The sequence below is a fragment of the Ptiloglossa arizonensis genome, chromosome 8 (genome assembly GCF_051014685.1).
Source record: "Ptiloglossa arizonensis isolate GNS036 chromosome 8, iyPtiAriz1_principal, whole genome shotgun sequence".
NCBI classification, from domain to species: domain Eukaryota; kingdom Metazoa; phylum Arthropoda; class Insecta; order Hymenoptera; family Colletidae; genus Ptiloglossa; species Ptiloglossa arizonensis.
The window spans coordinates 17,262,756-17,279,077 of record NC_135055.1 but is presented as its reverse complement, the minus strand read 5'-3'; the positions used below and the strand labels follow the sequence as shown (position 1 = coordinate 17,279,077).

Here is a 16,322-nt window from a genome sequence, read left to right as displayed (position 1 = left end):
GTAGAGGTCACAGAAAGCTGTATCGAATCGCGTGGTCTACTCTGAATAGGAGTTCTCTACCTTTCTGACCTCGTGACAGAACGTACAAGAAGATTCTTCCTACACTCGTCTACTTATCGCAGGAAGTAGAGGTCACAGAAAGGTGTATCGAATCGCGTGGTCTACTCTGAATAGGGGTTCTCTACCTTTCCGACCTCCTGACAGAACGTACAAGAAGATTCTTCCTACACTCGTCTACTTGTTGCAGGAGTAGAGGTCACAGAAAGCTGTATCGAATCGCGTGGTCTACTCTGAATAGGAGTTCTGTACCTTTCTGACCTCGTGACAGAACGTAGAAGAGGATTCTTTCTGGACTCTTCGATGGCGTATACTGTTGCACGAGTATCACAGGAACACCTCTACATCGGTGTTTAAACTTTTCAAGCCCGTGGTAGAATCTAGAAGAGGATTCTTCGTACTTTTGGGCTCTTTGATGCGCGGAGAATTCGGTAACCGGTGTGGGCTGCAACTGGAGCGCCCGGTACTTTATTAGCACGTGAGTAGTGAATCGTGGGGGGCTCTTCTCTACAAGTGTCTTGAGCTTTTTAAGCTCGTGGTAGGATTCAGTGGAGAAAGAATTGTTGAATTTGTTGAATTCGCGATGCGATTTATGAAGAGAGAGAGAGAGATCCAGCGGAGTTCTTCGCGATGAATAATTGTGGTAAGAATCTGAAAGTGTATGGAAAATGGTTGGAAGATTGTGCAGCTTCGAGGGAAGTGAATCGCAGTGATTCTCTGGATCGGTGACCTTCTTATGTTCGTGGTACACTTTAAAAAATAATTAAGATTCTTGAATTCGCGATTCTTAGATGTCGTTTCTAATTTCTCTTAGTTCTTGGTACACTCCGGAACGAGTAGGTCAACGAGGTGAAAATATTGGTATTTGCTTGGTCTTGCAACCGGAGCGTCGATATTTTACTGTCGCGAAAAGCAACATTGTTGCAATTCCAGGGAGTTATAGCGAATTGCACGGCTTCCTCCAGATCTATGACCTTTTCAAGCTCGCGGTGCAATCTCAGTTGCTTAGCCAGTACCGCGCAAACTTTGAACGAAAAGGTTGCTTTAAACACTCGCAACTGAGTATTTCGAGCAGCTCCAAAAATAGGGTCTATTAGACAAAGTCCTACCAACAATTCCAACCGGTATATTTAAAACCTATTCTCGAAATTGAGAAAGTCGAGCATCCTAAAAGAAGGCTCACAACTGAGTAAACATTGCTCGTCACTATCCATATTCCCCTATAATACGGTACCACGTTCTTCTTAATTCAGGAGTCATCTTCTCAGTTCCCACCTGTACACGATCTGCGAGAAGACTCTTTCTCAAACATCCACATCGCGAAAACTGAAACAAACGACACATAAATTCGTGTAACATTTTTTATTTACTCCGTAGGTTCACCTCCTAAAGTGTAAACATATACTTCCAGAACACCCTATATATTGAGTCAATTAAAAGTAGTTCAATGTATCTCCTGCTTGGACTCGTTTCAATCTAAATAATCCAAAGAATGCACCGGTACCATTTTCCAGAAATCTAACAACTTTCACAACCTGTCCCTCAGGTTGTCACAAAGTTATCCCTATTATCTGTTTTCGTGTATAATTTTTCTTCTCCGATACTCGACATGCTACATCTCGCATTCTCCTGTTACAATCACCTCTATCTCGAGGTTCGAGTCTAGTTCTACGAACGGTACATTCGTCTCGAGGAACTTTGACCCTGAATTGTCGCGTTTCTTTTCTCGAAAGTTTCGTTCGCGATACGTACAACGAATCGACTGTCCAGGAACACCCACCGGTTCCGTGTTCCGCGTTTTCGCGAATATTTAGCCGGTCGGTCCGTGTGTTCCTCCGCGTCGTTCGTTCAGTTTAGTTTCACGCTGGCCGATGTTGCGGCTTGCCGCTCCGCAACGGGAACCGACGCGCGGAAAATGGATTCGTCGACTCGAACTTAATGCGTTTTCACAGTCAGCCGACCGACCCTTACAGTCGACTAACCTGAATTAACGGAGCAACGATTACGAACGACACCCCCTCCCGGCTTCACCGTGTATACTCGTCGAATATATCTGTCCGCGAAATTCAACGTGGGTCTCTGAACTGACCGCGCATCATGTGCAGCTCTTAATGAATTTCTGTCTCAGATTCGTGCAAAGCGATCCGTGGGGAGCATCGAAATTTGCATACAAGCGTACAGAGAACCGAAACACGGAATTCGTAATTACACGATGTCTGAAATATCAAGAGTCTCCCCGGGTAATAAATAAATAATCTTCGGAGCTGTTTTAAGATGGTGAAGAAAAATATAGGGGGCTCGTAGAGGATTGGTTTAGCTTTCAAACTATTCGATGAAGGAGAAGGGTTAGTGTAGGAACGAGGATAAATTTGGTTGCCTAAGAGGTAGAGAATTTAAACTAAGTGTGGGAAACAAGGTACGAATCTACAGAACAATCGTCAAGAGAATGTAAACGACACTAAACTATCGTATAATAAAAATAGAGACTTTGCAATCAATTATAGTAGTAAATGCATCTAGGTGTATAAGAAACGAGGAATTGGGGAGAGATCTTGAAATCGAATCAGTACATTAATCGCAAAGAAATAACTCCCCCGAGGATACATATACCTCTCGAGTGTGTTTCATACAGTTCAAAACCAAATTTGAGGGAAGCCGAGAAACTTAAGCTTCCTTCCCATCGTTTCGCGCTCAACGGCCTCGATTAAAAAGTTTCCCCGACAGAAAGGCAGAGAATGCACTTGTATCCACCGTTGCAAGTTTCCCAATATCGAGAACAGAGATTTGCGAAATCCGCGGGAGGGATTAAGGGTGGGTTTCTATCATTGAGCTCGCGATTCAGGATCGATTTTTGCGTGCGTGTAAACGTGGTGAATTTATTATTCGGGTAAATTTGCTCGAAATTCGTTAAAATTTTTGTACACCACACCGTACGGAAATTAATTCCACCATATTTGCTTGCACACAGTTACGAACATTTTTCAAAATAAGCTACAATGCAATTCCCTTAAAACGAACCAAAAATGAAATTAATTCACCGAATAGTATTTTTAAAATATTTTTCCAAGATAGTACCTAATTTCACCGGTTCAAAGATATGTAACCTATTAAGTATTGGTAGTAAAGAAAGAATTAATTCCACCATATTTGCTTGCACACAGTTATAAACATTTTTAAAAATAACCTACAATGCAATCCCCTTAAAACGAACCAAAAATGAAATTAATTCATAGAATAATATTTTAAAAATATTTTTTCAAGATAGTACCCTCTTTCACCGGTTCAGAGGTATGTAACCTATTAAGTATCGGTAGAGAAGAAAGAATTAATTCCACCATATTTGCTTGCACAAAGTTATCAACATTTTTCAAAATAACCTATAATGTAATCCCCTTAAAACGAACCAAAAGTGAAATTAATTCACGGAATAGTATTTTAAAAATATTTTTTCAAGGTAGTACCCTCTTTCACCAGTTCAGAAGTATGTAACCTATTAAGTATCGGTAGAGAAGAAAGAATTAATTCCACCATATTTGCTTGCACACAGTTGCGAACATTTTTCAAAATAACCTACAATGCAATCCCCTTAAAACGAACCAAAAATGAAATTTATTCACCGAATAGTATTTTTAAAATATTTTTCCAAGATAGTACCTAATTTCACCGGTTCAAAGATATGTAACCTATTAAGTATCGGTAGAGAAGAAAGACTTAATTCCACCATATTTGCTTGCACACAGTTATAAACATTTTTAAAAATAACCTACAATGCAATCCCCTTAAAACGAACCAAAAATGAAATTAATTCATAGAATAGTATTTTAAAAATATTTTTTCAAGATAGTACCCTCTTTCACCGGTTCAAAGATATGTAACCTATTAAGTATCGGTAGAGAAGAAAGACTTAATTCCACCATATATACTTACACACAGTTATAAACATTTTTTAAAATAATCTACGATGTAATCCCCTTAAAACGAACCAAAAGTGAAATTAATTCACGGAATAGTATTTTAAAAATATTTTTTCAAGGTAGTACCCTCTTTCACCGGTTCAGAGGTATGTAACCTATTAAGTAGAGAAGAAAGAAGAATAGGAGATTTAAGAACGTACGTTCCCATCGTCGAGGATCGCGATTCGGGAACAAGCCCAAATCGCATCTGTGTCATCTCGAGGGCCTTTCGGAGCGATCTGCTCCCCCCCTCCGCTTCGTGTCAAAGGAGATCGGGAGCGATCGCTGATGCCGAAATAAAGAGAAATCTCGAGCGTTGCTCGTGGAATCCTTTTATTGGCGAGAGCACCGCCCGTTTCCAGGCTGTCGGCATACGGGCGCATTGCCGCGCGGGCGTCGAATGCATAGTGATCGCCTTATTTCGTCGCGGCGTAGCCGAATCTTGTCCATTATGGTCTCCACCGTGTGTCCCCTGGAACAGCCACCGGGCAGAAATGGAAAGAAGCAGGAAATACCCCGTGTGCCCGAGGAATCTCGTGGACAACGAGCACCATATGGTGGATCACGTGTGTTCTGGTCCTCCGGAAAATACAAACGTTTCGTTTCTCTTCCTTTTTTTTTTTTCTTCTTCTATGGCCCTCCGTGTTTCGTAGATTGCTACCGGGGAAAAGGTTCCACGCAGGGACGCATAAACGTCGTGGTTTTTCGAACGACCAATTCTTGGTTCTTCGCGTTTCGTGAACGCTGAGAGATAATATTCGCCATTTTTTTGGAAGTTAATAGGTTGATCACCGTGTTAGTTTTTGTAGTGTTTAGGAATGTTTTTGATACTTGTTCGACCTGTAGCTTCGGGAGTAGAGATATTCGTAGGTCTGAGTACTAGTTTGTAGTATCGCTAACGATAGACGTTACCGAAAAGTTTATCGGTGCGGTTGTTATTTTGTGGCATTGTTAACGACAGTTACGTTACGTGAAAGTTTACCGGGGTACTTGTTACTTTATAGCATCGCTAACGATAGCAACGTTTCGTTGAAGTTTATCGGTTTACTTGTCATTTTATGTAATTGCTAACGACAATAACGTTACTTAATAGTTTACAAGTGTTGCAGTCACGTTCTTTCTAAACGGTGGTTCTATAACCAGGCGAAATTTTTTAGTGTTTTTATCGATGGAGTGGAAAGGGTGAGAGATATTTAATTATTCTTTTTGTACACCGAAAATTGCGTCTACGTAACTATGCATTGTTGATACTCGATGCGAGTGATTATTCGTTATTAATACCCGATGGAAATAATCATCGATTATTAATCCTTGATGCAAATAATTACTCGTTGTTAATTCTTGATGCAAGTAATTATTCATTACTAATCCTTGATGCAGATAATTATTCATTAATGATCCTCAGGGTTGGGTTACGATACTTAATAAAGTACCAAAGTTTCTATAAAAAATTCTTATTCGTGATTCGTTTCCTATTTTTTTTACTCAACTCTCAGGAGTGAAACATTCTTCGAATCGTAACCATCGACTCTCAATACTTCGTAAATTTCTTTAGAAAACACTTCTCCTCGACCTCTTCTCCGCATTTTCACCCAACCGATAGTCTAGGCACAATGTTCTCTAAATTACGATATTACTATTACGAGAACAGTTACCTTTCAAATAACTTCGATGGACGCACAATATTCTTTCAACTGATTCTGCTTTTATCGGTTGTTTCGTATAGAGAATTTTCAATGGAAAATTTCTCGATCCACCGAACACAGACTTACCAGGTACAGTAACGAGACGAACGTGATCGGTGTACCAACAATCGAAATCAATTCTTTGAACAGTACATCGATACGTTCGATCATCGTCGTTGTACATCGCGTATAACGACACCGTGTCGCTTGTAACGACGATGCACCGGCTCGTAAAGCTTCCTATATTAAAGTATTAACTCCTCCCCTTCACCCTGGAACCTCCCCGCTTCGTAATTGCACTCGTGGTTGCATTCTGTAATTTACAAGCAACGCGCACTAACGATACACAAGCGTTGCTTGTATTGCTCGATATCCAAAATGACCGAGTTCAGCTTCTTTTGCACAAAAATTTACATTAAATTCCATAATATATTTACAAGAAACTTTTATGATTTTTTTTACTTTATACACATCGTCGATTTCGTGAGTTCCTCCTTTTCCCGAATCATCGATTTTTCCGAGACACGTATTAGAAATAATTCAATATACCAGAGTCGATCGATAGTGTTGAGCATTTAGAGTTTCGTTAGGTTCACAAACGATCTATATTGTTGATCCTCTGTATCAGTTTTCGGCTATGGTAATATTCTCCATCCCTGGTGATATTTTTCCAATATCTACGTACCCCTGTTCGAAGCTAGGTATCGATCGGCACCGAGCACTCGCGACGAACTATGAATCGATGATCTTAAAAATTCTCTTTGTCTCGTGCAATCGCTATCGATGGCGAAATTGCCATTTTAATATCTCCCGTTTCGTTGCACGTCGGCCTTTACGTAACAGTGGAAACAAATTTCGAGCGTTGGTGTCGCGCAGACCGAAGAATAGAATATTGTTGTTGCATTGTCCGGGGAACCGAGGAATTTATGCGTGTTTCTTCTAACGTTCTTTTCACACAGTTCGATCCACATTCCTTTTGGAAAATAAAAAAAGAATTATCAAAATTATTCCAAGACTATTTTACCTCGTGAAAGCGAACCTGTGCGAAAAGAGGCGTGGAACAAAAATTCACGTATTACTTCAGCGATAAATATCGGTTCGTTCGGAAAGTCGTATCGTTTTCCAAAACGGAGAATATATAATTAAATATAACCTTTGTACACTCTAAAAAAATCGTGTTTCATTTTCACACCAAAAAAGACGAAATAACTTTCCGAACAACCTAATAGTATCTAATCCCGCTTCTTTCGTTCCATGAAACAAAACGTCACCGGAGAATTGTGTTCCCAGCGTGTTCCAATTTTCCATTGGTCGATGTGTAGCTCATAGACGAACGCACAAAGGGTCCTTTGTGTCCCCCTGTCGTTGATCGTAAAACTGTATTCCACATTTTTTTTTTTTTTTTTTTTTTGTCTTTTACACCCTTGATATCGGAAGTCGGAGACGGGGCGAGGTTACGCGAGGTGAGGAACAGGAGGAGTTCGCGTAAAATATAGCGAGGCGAGCGTCTCCATTCGTGGCCGGCGAAGCGGGAAGAATCGCGGTGCAGCAAACGTGGGATCGAATCGAATCGATTCCATCGACGAGGCGGAACGTTCCGCGCTGAATAACGGATGGGCCCGCGAGCTCGTACGCGTCCCAGATCCTCTTATCCCTGTTCCTGGTCCACCTGTCACGGTAAGAGCCCACGTCCCTGCGTCGCGCACAGGAATTACAGGTTACGGTTACGCGTTACCTGGACACGCAACCGTGAACGCGGCTTTTACGTGCCGTTCGTTTCGAAAAGTATCGCGATTGTGCACCGCGCACCGTTGCACGAGTGTACTACTTCCTGCGCCACTGGACAGATCGGTGTCACGCGATCTGGCAACTGGAAAGGTTCCCGGCCCGGGCATTGCGAACAGGGATCCTTTGTGTGCGTAAATTGGAAAAATCGAGCTGCCTCGAGATTTTTAATAATAGCTTTTTCTGTTCTTCGAGATCGACTGTTGTCGATTTACCGTAGTTCCTTTGGGGTACCGGTATGTTATCACGGTGAAGGTAGACGATGCAACTGATGAGTATGTATTTGAGAGTTTAAAATTCAAGTATTCGGGTTACAGAGCACGTGATTGGAAGAAATATCCTCTGTGCGTGAAAATTGGGAAAATCGAGTATGTTCGAGATTTTTAATAATATGTTTTTCTGTTCTTCGAGATCGACTGTTATCGATTTACCGTAGTTTCTTTGGGGTACCGGTATGTTATCACGGTCAAGGTAGACGATGCAACTGATTACTGTAACTATATATATGAAATTTTTAAATTCAAGTATTCGAGTTACAGAGCACGTGATTGGAAGAAATATCCTCTGTGCGTGAAAATTGGGAAAATCGAGTATGTTCGAGATTTTTAATAATATGTTTTTCTGTTCTTCGAGATCGACTGTTATCGATTTACCGTAGTTTCTTTGGGGTACCGGTATATTATCACGGTTAAGGTAGACGATGCGACTGATTACTATAAGTACATATTTGAGAGTTTAAAATTCAAGTATTTGGGTTACAGAGCACATAATTAAAAGAAATATCCTCTGTACGTGAAAATTGGGAAAATCGAGCACGTTCGAGATTTGTAATAACAGGTCCCGATTTGGAGTAGTTTAGTAGTTTAGATCAAGATAGACTGAGAGCGAATAGTTAATTACCGTGGTTATACACTCGCGAGTATAAAATTTGATTTGGTCAAGTTATAAATGAATTCTTTGTGTCGTAAATTAGGAAAGATAGGGAAATATTGGCACACTTAAAATTATAAGATTCGTGCAATGCAATAGCTATTATACTCTTCGAGATTAACGACCACTGATATACAATATGGAAGTCTATGCGGGAATAGTTAACACATTCACGATCGATAACGAGCTAACTTCCTTTGAAGTAATACCATCGTGTTACTTCGATCAAGATAAACGTTGATTGCTGGAGCGTTTTCGTTAGTTTCAAATTTGATTATCCAGAAAATGAACCTACTTTATGCAATTCAAAATCTCTTCCATATACGTGTATACGTATTTATCGTACGACATCGGTATTTCATTATGATTTACACCGTTCGTGAATAATTTTCAATAAAATTTGTTAAAATCTCCGTGTACCGGTGTCGGTATTTTTATTGGCGCAGTCAGTCCGCCGCATTATACGGTTTAAAATAAACGAGGAGAAAATTTATTAAAATCAAACCTGGTATAAAATTTGCCCCGAGTCGGTGAAATTGCATCGCGCGCCAAAATTGCTCATTCGTTCCCCATCGTTATGGTAAAACTTTCGAATCTGAAACAATGTAGAATGACGCGTTGAAGCGAATTTCGTTACGAGAATTTCAAGTCCGCATACTCGCGAACTCCACTCAACCCTTAACCAGGTGCACCGCTGTCTGCCAAACTCTCAATTAGTTTTGTTTTAAATTGCAGAGAAACGCTATTTTCCCCTCATATTTCCCCTAAAAATAGTGTTCCCGATCGTTTTTTCAATCTCGTTGAAAAATCGAACCGATATACAACAAACAAAAATAATAAATCGAGTGTTCGACTGTCTTGAAAACTACCCAAACAAAATTATTCCACTCTTTCGACTTGTTTCCTCGAAATCAAATATTTCCTCTACACCCTGCACATACCTACTCAACGGATCAAATAATATTTCTCTGAACACCTACGATAAAAAAATAATAAGTTAAAAATCAGACAACTTGTAAACCCATCTCGACAAAATTATTCCACTCTTTCGACTTGTTTCCTCGAAATCAAATATTTCCCCTACACCCTGCATACCTACTCAACGAATCAAATAATACTTCTCTGAACACCTACGATCAAAAAATAATAAGTTAAAAATCAGACAACTTGTAAACCCATCTGGACAAAATTATTCCATCCTTTCGACTTGTTTCCTCGAAATCAAATATTCCCACACTTTGCATGCGCACAAAACGGATCAAATTATCGCTAATATTGCAACGATACTTTCTCCCCTACCCACAACCAAGAAATAATCGCTCCAGTGTCGAATAATCTTCGAAAGCAGCTCATAAAAGTGATTCCACTCTCGATTTGTTTCCCGAAAAATGAAATATTTCTTTCCCCGTTGGTAGCGTCATTTCGACCCCTGTATTTCACTAGTCAATAGTATCGCAGACACGCAGCTCGGATGATTCGACGCGAAAATATTGCCAGGGGCGGTACCAGTAGAAACGTCCCGTCCCTGGTCAGACAGCTCGGCGAACAATACAACACGGTTTTCATTTATGGGTCGTTATCGCGAGCACGGTGGCTCTTTAAATTTTGCCCCGTGAACACGAGCGAATGCGAAAGGACGCGAAAAGCGTGCGCGGGTTTGATTCACGGCCGATTGATCTATCCGGCCATAAATTCGTCGGACGAGCCGTCGTTGCGCAAATTGCCTAATCGTCGCGCGCTTTTGCTACCGCCTGTACACGTGCTTCGAATTATCGCGCGGCAGTAAATTAATCTTCCGCCGCTTCGGGAGTTCGATAAACCGTTGTAAATTCATTGTGCAGTTATTTCGTTCGTATTTCTGTGTTTTTTTTTTCTTTTTTTTTTTTTTTCGTCCAACGCCCCACTTCCTCCCCACTCTTCGAGTATTTTTTTTTTCACAGTCCCGCCGGAAATCGGTTTTAATGAATTCCTCACGGCGTATAAAATTATTCGCCCCTCGACGATCGAGCATTGCGGTCAAAATTGTTTGGAAAATTTCGTTTGGAAGTATTACGCGCGGTACGTGTTCTTTGTTGTTCCTCGTTAATGATACCGGATGATTGGATGGTCCGGTGCCGTCATTGGATATCCGGACCGATGGAATGGAGCGAGCGTTGGAAAGAGTGAATTTTAAAGTCTCCGCAAGGTTTAAGGCTTTTGAGTCGTCGAGGTTATTTTTATTTAAGTTTCTTTCTTTGGTTTCTTCTCTTCTTTTCTCTACAGATCTTGTATCATCGTTAAAATATTGATCGAAATATTTCCAAAATATTCTTTTCTCCCTAAGATTTCAATTTTTGTTCACAGACAATCAAACAAACAAAGTCTCGGACGTACGAGAAATAATAAAACGAATCGTAAACGTATAATTTCTCCCCTATTTTAACTCATACTCTACAATCGGTAGAGTAATTACCAAATAATAAATATTCGTAACGCAAACGTTAAAATAAATTTCCCCTGAAGGTATCGATCCGATACATCTCCAACGATACCGATCCGAACCTGTTCACCGTGAAACGCTCTCGTGAAATCGATAACGCAGATGTACCAACTTGCGGGTAACTCGTGATAGATACTGTATCATGGCAGAGAACAGTTCGAGCGAAAAACTTTCCAACCCCTGATCATCTTATCATCGTGCAGGGCTTCTTGGTAAATTCCTGTGGAATACGCGCGATATAATCCGAGCTGGGTTTCATCAGAGCCAAGCTGAGCGATAGAATCGTCGATCGAGGGAACAGCGGATCCGAGTCAATAAAGAGGAGAAAAAAAATCTTGGGACGCCACGAGAATAGGGATAGTCATCAAGTATCGGGAGGACGAAGACGCTCGTGGATTCACCGCCAACCGGTACTTCCAGAGGGTGGCTGCGAGGGGTGGAGAATCTCTCGAGTCGGGAGCAGCTTATTGAATGCGATATTGGATTTTCGCCGACATTATGACCCTCCATCTGATACCCTACCGCGAAACGACAAGGGAAATTTAAAACTCGTCATGTCACGGTCAACCTCACCTCCTCCCATCTTTCTCGATTCCGAGCTCTTCCAGCCCGAATGGACTCGGTGTACCTGGCTCTTGGACCTCACGAACAACCCTTCGTGGGATCCGTTGGATCGTTCGTCTCCTCGGGTTCGACTTTTACGCCGATACAGCCCCGTGGATTTGTCTCATTTTCCCCCTTCGTCCCCGCGCAACGACGTCCAGGGACTTTATCGCTTGTATTCCTCGGTAGCGCTAGGATCGGGTGTACGGTTATCTTTGTTCGCTCATAAGGGGGACGCTCGTGAATCCACGAGTGTATTATGTTACTACGGATTTTTTTCTTTAATAGGATTTTAGCGTCGATGAGTTTGAAAACCGTCGCTGGTGTTTCTAGAGATTAATTACGAGGGCAATTTGCGATAGTGGATTTTGCGAGAAGATAGTGTAGCATCTAGTATATCTAGTTGCTAGATAGTGGATTTTGCTTATATTGACTTTGTTCGTACCTTTTTGCTTCTAATGGTGAACTGCAAAATTTTTGACAGTATTTTCAAAGGTGATCAGTTTCAAGGGTGGTAAATATTAATTCGAGTGCGATCTGTAATAATGGATTCTGTAATGAGCAAGATGTATGTATCGAATTTGTTCGTTTTTTTTTTTTCAGTAGATATTTCGAGGGTAATAGAAAAAGGGTGAGATTCTCCGGTGCATTGGAAATATGGAAAAAATTTGTTCGTACGAAGCTTCGTTTTCCAGGAAACCAGTCTCGAAAATTCATCAATCACGACGCTGTTTGTCGAGCAATATTTTCCACAGTTGGTATGTTTGTTTACACGTATAGCGAAAGGCTCGATAAAAATCGTAACATATGATCTTTCGGGGTAGAGAAATTTATTTCGATATTTCCATCTATTCTTCCTATTACTATTTTTCGATTTTGTTCTCTTCGATGACGTCCTCCTTAGTTTCTTTGTCACCAGAATCGGTTTTCCTTTTTTTTTTTTTTTTTCGTTTCGAGCTCGTTGTCGGCAACACCGAGTCGGTAAAGGAAAGTTTGTCCCGGCAGTAATGAAATAAAATGCCTTCCACGCTCCGTCAACAAATTGTATTTTAATGTTCCGTCGCGTCTAGACCGATATGATTAATAACGGACCATTCAGGTGCACGGGGTGGCTCCACCCGGTCTTGTCCGCATATAAATGATTGTACAGGCGCGTTGAAGCCCGCATATACACGTAGATGGATATACGGAAAGGGAGATCGAACATTGTCAGATTGGCTGCCATTGACGAGACGCTGAATGCATTATTGAGTGACAGTGGTGGCAGATCGTCAATTCCGAGCAAAGGACATGACGGGAGAGATAGAGGGGGATTCTGTGAAGTGGAGCGATAAGTTATAACCTAACGTTGCCGCGAGGCTATAGTCGAATCGGAGCACTCTGCGTTAGCTCTGGGTCAAGCGATCCAGAAACGATCGGAAGAATATTAATAGCGCTCTCTGCCTTCCCAAATAAACATCCAGCTTTTATCCAAATTATACACAATCGACTGCGTACTTTAAAAACTTTCTATCGCGATGCAAAAATAAAGCGCAAAACTTACCCCGACTCGATCTCTAGATTCTTTCGAGTTCGGACGAAAGCTACCCTCACGTGTAATAATAATAATCTATTTCTATTCTTCATTTTCGGTTATCGTGTTATTAACAATTCGTTTATCGTTATAGTAATATACAAGTAACCAGAAATCTTCTTTCGAAGTACACAGAGACCCCATTAAAGAACTCTCTGTCGGAACATCGTTTATAACACTATGTATCGTTTCTCTAAATTGAACCAAAAAGGTTCGTACAATATCTCCGGAAGTGTGTTAACAAATACGAAAAAGAAATTCCAAAAATTACCAAAATAGAAAATAAAAATAATTTCTCCCACTTCCCTCGAAGAAATTCTCTCTCTGCCACAAAATGGTACCCGACCGTTACCACAGTCAGGACCGATGTTTCTCGAACCAGCCGTGAAAATTCACCGTGAAGGGTCATCGAGATGACTCCGCGAAATTTAGAAGCGCATCGGGTCCGGTGTATCCGAGCGAAACTATGATAATTCCAACCGGGACCGATAAGCCTAGCGCATACATCTCACCGCGGGCCATTTAGATAACGGCGCGAGCATCGCGAGGCATCGAAGTTCACCAAGGTAATGTCCCGTGTCGGGTCAGTTTTGTGTCAATGGGAGAATTATATTTGACGCAACGTAAGAAAAATTCCCCGATGACCGAACACTCGAGCCTGAAAAAACGAAACTACTGGTGAAAAGAAACTTCCACTGGTGATTTTTCATAAGGGTTTCATTTCGAGCGGGCAACGAGGATACTCCGGCTCGGAACGCGTGGTGGGGATACGTGCAACCCGATGAGCATTCGTGATAGGGGGACGGGTGTGGTGGGGGTAAGTTGGGCGGCGTCAGCGTTGGAAATTGCGAGCTGAAAAGGGGAACGCCACCGCAATATTGTTCCTGGATCACGTTTTCTACCGGGAACGAGTGGGCGATTGATCATGTTGAACATTGACGCCGGGACCGTATTACGGGGACGTGTGCCATCTTTCTTCACTCCCCCCACCCCACCCAACCCTCCTCGCTATCTGTCTGTCTGTCCGTCTGCCGGAGCCGCTATCTTCGTGCCACCCCGACCGTGCACGTCCGCTCGCGTGTTTGGTTTTGTCAACGAGCGTTTTCGCGTTATATATCGTTCCCGCTTATCTATGCGGGTCGCGCGTTTTTAAGGGTGGGTTGCGCGAATATAAATGCGAGCGACGTGGCCGATTAGAATGAGGAACCTACGTACTGGCTTTCGATCGAAATTTCACCGATTTAGATGACTGCTACCGTCTCGCGACCGGTCGGAGAACGTGCAAGTTCAACGTCAAGCTGACTGCGAGATGGACTTTTCTTTTACAGCTCAGTATTTTCTCGAGTTGATTTTTAGTCACCGTACGGGGTGTTTGAAAATTTGTTAGTAACTGTAAGATGTCTCTTGGATCTATTTTGACACATTGTACACATTTTGTAATGGAGAAGAATTATTTTAGATGTTTTAGAATATTTCCTTAGTGTTTTTAATGTATTGTAGAATTAAAACACGAGTATCGTATATTTGGGACGTTCTCGACCGAGAAATTTCGAGTGTACAGCACGGAAGAACGCTTCGAGATTAAAGAGGAATATTAATTTATCGATGAAAAAAAATTTTTGTTGAAGTTACTCGTATCTGGGAGTATCGAACTATATCGAGACATTTGGATAGAGCACAGTGTGAAATAACAAACAACAATATTGTAAACTATTAGGAACATTTTTTTTTATTCATGATATACTGTAAAAACGGTTACAGGGTTTATTCGAATCGGTAAACAAACTTTACTACCGGTCGAAAAATATTTTTTTTTATACGTTCTCTAAACTGGTGCACGACGACTTAAAATATCGTTGCATTATTCCAGTATCTGTACCCAGCAGATCTCTTCTCTCCATTTGAAAACGTTTTACAAAATTGCCGTAGAATGATTTACAATTCCCCAGGTTAGACCCAGGGTTATCGAATCCCCGGGAAATTTGAAGAATAACTCTCTATCCGCGCGAGAATTGGACGCCGTAAGATTTCCGTGGTGTCCCAACGAAAAATTTATCGCGCTCATTCTCTACAGCGGGAAACCGATTTGGGAGTCGATTCGGTGGTCGGTTCCGGTCGAGTTTAAGTTTTAACGAGATCAGTGGTAAACTCCGCGTGACGAGGATCAGCGTAAACGTTGGCTGGCAAAATGTGTCCTGGACAGTTTTGCACCCTTTGGAAAAATTCCATGGAGGACGTGGAAACATTTCCTACGTTCCCTTCGTTGCTTACACAACCCAAATTCAGGTACAGATACAGAACAAAATTATTCTCCTTACACCTCAAACTGTGTGCATCCTTTTACTTTCGTCTATCTACTTACAATTACATTTAATAAAACGAACGAGTCGTTATTAAACGAAAAATTCCATGTATCATGGGATTTAAATCTAAGAACAATATATTAAATCTTCTATTTATTACATCCCAATTGGAAGAGATAATACTCTGTTACTCAAATGTATCTGCCCACGCAATTTCTCCAAACTTTACATTTATTTCTCTCCCAAGTAACTGGCTATAATTCCAGTCACGAATGTTACATACACAAAGCTAAAGACCCACCAAATTCCGTTAAAATCGGTTAAAGTCACTCCGGACACTCCCCTTGCGAGACCACGTGTACATAGAGGCGTGGCTAATCCACTACGACCAATCGTCACCGCGTTCCTTTCACTCGCCACCTTCCCAACAAGGCACAGTACATTCTCTCGCGCGTCTAAGTCACTCGAGACGCAAAGCGTCGTGTTTTGTGCCATTTAACGACTATCCGTAACATACGCTCGCGTGCACGTTCGTTGAATAATTTTCATCATTTATCGCGCCCCTCGGCGAGAGAAATTTCGACTCGTAGCTGTTTCCCTTCGTTTTTCACGCTTCGCGCTGTTTCGTCGCAACGCCTGCCTATTGTAACGTCTATTAAGCTCAAGCGGTGGATGTGTAAACGGTGGAGGGGGTACGGGATATGACGCTATTGTAACGTTACGGTAACGCCTTTTGTAACAACAGGGGGAGTAGAGGGGGCGCAGAAAAGTTCACCGTATCGCGAGCCGGAGCGCTTTTCGCGGCTTTTTCATGGCTCGTTAAAATTATTACGGCTCGGCGGTGTGCATAACGCGAGAATTGCTCGCGTAAATGGTAACGTAATATCGGACACGCGATAATGCGGAGCAACATACGGGCGCGTTTCGCGACCGCTCGTTATTATCACGCCCAGC

The 16,322-nt window shown here is 41.7% G+C and overlaps 1 protein-coding gene across 1 annotated transcript in view; it reads left to right on the top strand.

Annotated features, from left to right (window-relative positions):
• Positions 1-16,322, top strand: part of Pgant2 (polypeptide N-acetylgalactosaminyltransferase 2) — a 348,535-nt gene that overhangs the window by 41,666 nt on the left and 290,547 nt on the right. The gene's annotated exons all lie outside the window — the stretch shown is intronic.